We start from the raw sequence: 7,885 nt of genomic DNA on the forward strand, positions 1-7,885 counted from the left end.
CCAGCGGATGTGCAACATCGTGGCGTGCTCTCATCCTCATCCTCCTCCGTCTAATACGACGCAATTACTGTCGACGCGCGTTCCGGCTGGAGCACGGTGCCCAAATGCTATTTGACACGATCGTGGCTTTTATTGCATTAGACCAAGTGGGCCGTGATTGATAATCTGATATCTCACTAATGTAAAAACATCAATCATGCCAAGTACATGTATATTAATTATTGAATATTGCCGTCTCATTTGGGAGTCGGCAGCAGAGATCGTGGGGGGGAGCGGGGGTTGGGTGGAGTGGGGGGCCGGGGTGAGGGGGAGGGTACGGCAGGCGCCCTGCCAATTAAATCTCTAGGGATGGCGGGGGGGGGGGCAGGGGGGGGCAGGCTGCGGCATGGATACCGTGCAGGAGAAATGTGAGTAATACCATCACAGCGTGAAACGCCTTCCTCTCGAACACCGCAGTGTGACTATGGCCGTAGAGTGGACATGTGGTCTGTGTGGGTGTGAGTGTGCGCGTTGTTTGAGCGGTGGTGCAGCGGTTAGCGCACTGCGCTACGAACCCGGCGACTCGAGTTAGATTCCCGCTCACAGCCAACACCCAGTAGCGATTTTCGTAACCAGTCCTGGGCATCCTCTAGGTCGACTCAGCCTCAAATGAGTACCTGTTCCAATGTGTAAACATCGCCTCTGGGGAGACAAAGGCGGTCGGGCGTGGTGTTGCCACCTACCCCCTTCGTGTCCCGTGCCGACCTTCATAGGTGCCGCTCGCTAACAGCCCTTGCCCCAAAAGTATGTTAAGGCTACCCGGGGGATCTTTGTTGTGGTCACCACACGCGCGGCGGCCTTTGTCTCCCCAGTGCCAATGTTTACACGCCACACCATCGGTGGGCTTTCTCATTGAAGGCTGCGTCGACAAAGAGCAAAAAATAAAACCCCGAAATAATTTTCACTGCGGCTAAATCACGTCGCTTTGCTGGAGAGGGGTGGTGGTGGTGGCGGTGGTGGTTTTAATCGAAGCAAGGAGTAGTGCCATTCGAATATTTATTGAGAATCAATCGGTCCAAGGGGTTTGCTCACTTACCTGAAGCTCTGCCGGTCGTGTTGGTGAGCACGTGGCAGAGAGTGGTGAGTGGTGAGCGGTCGTGTTGGTGAGCACGAGGCAGCGAGTGGTGAGTGACACAGTGAGTGAGTGACACAGTGAGTGACACAGTGAGTGAGTGACACAGTGAGTGACACAGTGAGTGACACAGTGAGTGATTGACACAGTGAGTGACACAGTGAGTGAGTGACACAGTGAGTAACACAGTGAGTGAGTGACACAGTGAGTGACACAGTGAGTGACACAGTGAGTAACACAGTGAGTAACACAGTGAGTGAGTGACACAGTGAGTGACACAGTGAGTGAGTGACACAGTGAGTGGCACAGCTATCGCCACCGCGCTACTGGAGTCGAGGAGGAGGAGGTGGAGGAGGTGGAGGAGGAGGTGGAAGAGGTGGAGGAGGAGGTGGAGGAGGAGGAGGTGGAGGAGGTGGAGGTGGAGGAGGTGAAAGAGGAGGAGGTGGAGGAGGAGGTGGAGGAGGAGGTGGAGGAGGAGGAAGAGGAGGTGGCGGTGGCTGCCTCGTGCTCTGAGCGTGCGAGGTGCTGGGATGTTCGTTTTGATGGCGATATCACCACTCGCTCCTCGCTCGCTCGCTCACCGCCGGTCAGCAGGGACCACTCGTACAATCGCAGACACGTGCAGCACGGAGAGAGTGCGACACGGAGAGAGAGAGTGCGTGAAAAAAAGAGAGGGCGAGAGAGTGGAGAGAGGGAGGGAGAGTGGAGAGAGTGAAATATTTTGTGAAATCTTTCGTTTAAAAGGGGGGGGGGGAGCACATAAAGCAAAGCATTGGAAAAAAAACTAAAACGAAATGATGAACGAAGCAAAGTGCCGACTACACCGAGCATCTTCTTGTTTCCTCTGATCGTAAAAAAAGAGAGAGCGAGAGAGAGAACGGGCGGGAGTGTGAGAGAGGTGGAGGAGTGCGATTTATCACGAACCTAGAACACCTTGACAGACACACGGTCTAAAACCACGTGCAGCTGTGTGGAGACAAGCAGGTAAAAGCCGCAACCCTGCAAATGCTTGAGAGCCGGATCCAGACGCAGGATCTTAGCCGTGCTGGATCGCGGTGGGGAGTGGGGTGGATGAAACGAGGAGGGAGGTTGCCACCTGTCTTAGCCTCCTCTAGTTAAAGACTTCGCTGCCGTCCGGAGTTTTCCCGGGACATTCAATGTCCCGGTTTTTTTGTCAACCACGATCCATCACTCGCTCATCCTCCGACTCGCTCACACACCCACGCACTCACCCACTGACCCACCGACACACTCGCTCACACTCTCACCGACCCACTGATCAACTCGCTCACCCACCCACGCACTCACCCAGTCACCCACCGGCACACTCGTTCACACTCTCACCGACCCACTGAAAAACTCGCCCATTCACCCACGCACTCACCCAGTCACCAACTCAACCTCCTTACCCATCCACCGCCATCTCGTGTATGTGTGGGTGCGGTGCGAAGTTAGGGGACCCATCGTGTTTGGAGTTGACAACCGCATTCGCACTCATACAGGAGAGACTTTTTGACTTTTAAACAACTTTTATTGCCGCCAGCAGCAACAGCACTGGAGGCGATTTCGATGTGAAATACACAAAGTCACCAGCAAACAAACGAAATTAAACGCTACAATTCCACGCGTTGTGGCGCTACAAGCACCGCGCACAACACAAAATAAAAGCCACGTGGTGGTGGTGGTGGTGGTCATCGCGCACGCCACGGTGACGAGCGAGCGTTTCAGAAGGTGAACACGAGGGTGCCGTCCACGCTGCTACAGAGAGGGGCTTTTCCGGCCCCCCAGCGTTCGAATAAGACGCGCTGCACATCACCGACACGTGTGTGGTACATGGCGTGCTCCAGCCGGAGCCGTGCCTTGAGCAAGAGAGAGATGGGGGGAGAGGCAGTCTCTGATTTCCCACCTGTTCAGTTGGTTTAACACGTAGGAGGATTTCGCGACCAACATTATCCGTAACAAATGTTTCTTTTTTTGCGTTAGATCGCATAATTATGTGTCATTAAACCCGCCACCACCCGACACAGCCAATTAGTAAGGTTTGTCACGTAAACAAAACGTACTAATTGGCTGTGTCGGGTGGTGGCGGGTTTAACGACACATTTATATATTTACGCGATCTAACCCCCCCCCCCCAAAAAAAATAAACACAAACCCTTTCATTATGTTCAGTGGGTGTCCGCATCTTCCGTGGGGTCTGTGCCGACCCCGCGTTCGGCGCTGCCCACTGAATTCCGTGGGACATCGAATTCGGCGCGGGCGATGATCGCGGTTCGACCACCCCCCCCCCCATCTCTCCCAGAAGGGGCGGTGGGTGGGGGCCGACACATGAGCCCCCACCCCCATCCCACCCCACCCACGTCTGTTGAATTTCACCACGGGGGCCACCCCATGAGATGCGACGCCGTGGCACCCCCGAGCGGCAGGAACTGCCCCTGCTGCTCGCTTCTGCTGCCCCCTCTCCCTCGCGCCGCGCGGGCGGGCGGGCGAGCGAGCGAGCGAGCGAGCGACACAAAGGGGGAGGAGGAGGAGGGGAGAGAAAGAAGAGGGAGTCGGTTCTTTTTGTGTCCCGCGACCCACAAGTAGCAGCGCCAGCAGCAGCAGCAGCAGCCACCGCCAATACCTCCCGTTGACGTCTGCCCCGTTTGGCTACCGGGGAACAAAGTCGCAAAAAAGCACAAAGCGCCTTCAAGATTCTCTCTCTTTTCATTTTTTTTCAACCCCCCCCCCCCCCCCCCCCAAAAAAACTGTGCCCGACCGGGCCTTCCTTGAAGGCTGGGCCAAGTTGAGCTGCTGAGCTGCTATGGAAGGGGGCCACCGGTGGCTTTGTGGAGTTTTTTTTTTAGTGCCACGACGGGATTTTGGTGGCTTACCAAAGCCGTCTCGGTCATTCTGTCGACGTCTGCTTTGGAAGTCGCCCGGCTCCTTGCGACGCTCCGTGTGATCAGATGGATATTTGGAGTTTGCGTGTCTCTCTCTCTCTCTCCTCTTGGTCGCGTGGATTTTTTTCCCTCCGGGTTTTTTTTTGTCCCAGACACACGCAGAATCGACGCGCGTTTCGATTATTTTTCTGCTCGAAATGTCCACTTTTTTGTATACGTCGCTTCGTTGAGCCATCATTTGTGATAGCCACGTCGCTTCTGAACAACAGCTACATATCATGCGAACCTCCTTTGCCAGTGTCAAAATATAAGAATATGTTTTCCTCTTTGTGGCAATAAAACAGTTTGTGTTAAGATGTTGAAACACCAAATTGAAACCTTCTGCAAGGAATCATGTAACTGCATTAACCACAGAGACTTATGGTGAATATACAAACTTTGTCTCTGTGCTGTTCGCCTTTTGGCGTCCTCTGGTCAAACACCGTTTGAGACGAGGCTCTAGAGTAAGCTGTCTCTGGTGTGGACCAATCAGTTTCAAATGCAAGTGTATGTGGTTAATGCAGACATGATTCCTTGCAAAAGGTTTCAGTTTGGAGTTTTAACATCTTAACACAAACTGTTTTATTGCCAGAAAGGGGAAAACCCTATTCGTATCAAGAGCTACATAACTCAGTGAGCATTTACATGGTAACATAAAACGAACAATTGTTTCGTCTTAGTTTAGATCGGAGTTGGCTGTGACGCCGAATCATTGGCAGCAGCAGCATCACCAGATAATTCATTTTGTATTGAGACTCGTCACGCCCTTCAACAACCCAGGCTGATCCAGAGTGGTGAAGTTGTTGGGGGTCAAACAACCCACGTGACCGACCCCTGGCATTGAGGGTGGGTAAGGGGGGGGGGGGCTTCATCCAGCAGTGGATTTGACATGTCACGCTAATAAACGAAGCGTTCTATATATATATGTAAGACGCGCAGGATTGCGCGACCACATGTTACTATTCAAATCGTGGAAGTAAAATTGCCTATCGGGTGGAGGAGAGTGCGTGACACGTATTTTATTTACGCGATCTCACCCACAAACACATGACGGAACACACCCTTGTTGTTGTTGTTATTGTTATAATTAGGGTTACTTTTATGCAATCATCCCGGCGTGTTTTAGTTGTGCGACTTTTAAGTGAAATATTTAGCCTCGGGTTCAACAAAGTTGCAATTAAGCATCCACCAGTTGAAAAAATAAAAACGACTTCCATTATTTTTTTATTTTTATGTCAATGGTTTGAAGTGCGAGGGGTGGGGGGCGTTTATTAAAGGTGTTCCAGTTTTATAAATAAAAAAATGTTGACGTCTATTAACCTTTGTTGCTGTTGATTTAAAATTCGTACAAGTGCTCGCGTCGTCAAGGTCCGAGGCCACGCGCGCGTCCATCGCACGCATTAAAGTTTCAGTGCCCAATCGGTGGATCAATTAGCCATCATTTAGCGTGAGAGCGTCGTCAATAACGCTTCGTCAATAATCATTAGGCGCGTACAATTGGGGAGGGGGGGGGGCAGTGAAAGCACTCCACGTGGCTGATCTCTCCCCACACGCTCCAACGTGAGGCCCGGCCACTCGCTGTTGGACAAGAAACAAAAGTCGGTGGGAGAATCCGAATATTTATTTAGCCTGGAGGAGGGAATCCGATTTGAGATGTGAAGCGCTTTTGTTTTATTTATTTGCTCCCCACACGTGTGTCTAGGAGGGGGCACGCGGTCAGAACGTTACAACAACAACACAACACGAACAAAATAAACACGATGAGGAGTGACACGCACGAGAAAGAGAAAAAAAAAACACTGAAAAAAAATATATAAATAAAACTAAACACATTTTTTTATTTTACCAGGAAAAAACCACTGAGCTGTTCGCTTCTTTATCAGAAGCGCAAATGTTTGCTCCACAAACGTGGCTTATCGTCGTGGGGAAATGTAAAGCTGCTAAAATAATCGGAACGCTTGTTTCAAAGCGTCAAGTGAAAAACCGGAGGACCCAGAGGAAACAAAAAAATATCCACGCGACCACTGGGAGAGAGACGCGAAAACTCCACATACACAGCAGGCGTCAGGGTCGTGATCGAACCCATGACCTCCTGTATACCAGGCGAGGTAGTTAACATCTCCTACCAACCGTGATGATGATGAGAGAGACGCGAAAACTCCACATATACAGCAGGCGTCAGGGTCGTAATCGAACCCACGACCTCCTGTATACCAAGCGAGGTAGTTAACATCTCCTACCAACCGTGATGATGATGGGAGCGACACGCAAATTCCACATATACAGCAGGCGTCAGGGTCGTGATCGAACCCACGACCTCTTGCACACCAGGCGACGGAGTTAACTGTCTGGTCCCGTGGGCTGTCAACTCGTTAAATGGTCACTTATTTTATCCGCCTTGGAGGGATGATAGGCTAAGTCACCCTCCTCCCTCCCTCCCCCCACCCGCCAACCAGTAGTTGAACTCGCAACGTTCCGCTGATCTGGTCCAAAAAAAAAAAAATCTAAATCGCAACAAATATAAAATCGGAGGAGATATAAATAAAACAGACGCATTCGCAGACAACATAATGGTAAACATCACAGCATCAATACGTTTACAGGTGTGGACATGCGGTAACACGTGGGCCGCGCTGGTCTCATTGAGATTAAACCACTGTCACAGCGGATTACCTTCAGTTTCCTCCCACACATCAGCCCCAACACACTCACGGTTTGTGTAATATATCTCCGCTCTGATTTTTGCGCGCCGTCCTTCGCTCGAGACGTCAAATTTGAATCCGCAATCGTGCGCTCGCGTTTTTAACGAGCAGAGTTGACAGGCGGAAGGCGCCGTCAGACCGCAGAGGACAGCCAAGAAACCTGGGGCGAAAACGATTGCCCAAGCTCTGCGATCCTATATCGAGATATCACTTGGCCAACTTTCCCAAATGCATTGTTGGCGCAGGTTGTTTAAGAATGAATGGGCCAAACGTCTCAATGTAAGCGGGACCCAACTGGATTAAAAAAATAAATAATAAAACAAATCTTTCAGACTCGGCGAAAGGCTTTAGCCGGACAAATAAGAATGTAACCTTCCAACATGAATCAAACTCTGAACTGCTCAGTTTTATTTTTTAAGACGCAGAGGTGGATTAAATCTATTATATATACACCCCCACCCAACTCAGTTTCTCTCTCTCTCCTAAGCCACTGCTTTCACCGCGGCTCCCATTCCCAGCGGCGCTCGCAACGACCCTCTCGCTGGTCGCAAACGACCGTTCCAGTACCACCCGAGAGCGCTTCACAGGCAAAGTGATCAGAGGGAAATGGCCAGATCCGGATAAGTTTAAGGGGCTTTTGAAGCCCCTTGAAATCGCCCCATTTTCATGGTAAGGAGCCCACAATGCGGGTGGGGTCGTCACCCTCCGATGTCTTTTTACGCTCATTTGTGCGTGCCATGTGTGTGTGTGTGTCTCTGTGTGTGTCTGTGTGTGTGTCTGTGTGTGTCTGTGTGTGTGTCTTTGTGCGTGTCTGTGTGTGTGTGTCTGTGTGTGTGTGTCTGTGTGTGTGTCTGTCTCTGTGTGTGTGTCTCTGTGTGTGTGTGTCTCTGTGCGTGTCTGTGTGTGTGTCTGTGTGTGTCTGTGTGTGTGTCTATGTGTGTCTATGTGTGTCTCTGTGCGTGTCTGTGTGTGTCTTTGTGTCTGACTGTGCGTGTCTGTGTGTGTGTCTCTGTGCGTGTCTGTGTGTGCGTCTCTGTGCGTGTCTGTGTGTGTGTTTCTGTGCGTGTCTGTGTGTGTGTGTCTTTGTGCGTGTCTGTGTGTGTGTGTGTGTCTGTGCGTGTCTGTGTGTGTGTCTCTGTGCGTGTCTGTGT

The sequence above is a fragment of the Lethenteron reissneri genome, chromosome 45 (assembly GCF_015708825.2).
Source record: "Lethenteron reissneri isolate LAM-NWPU_2019-01 chromosome 45, ASM1570882v1, whole genome shotgun sequence".
Classification (NCBI taxonomy): domain Eukaryota; kingdom Metazoa; phylum Chordata; class Hyperoartia; order Petromyzontiformes; family Petromyzontidae; genus Lethenteron; species Lethenteron reissneri.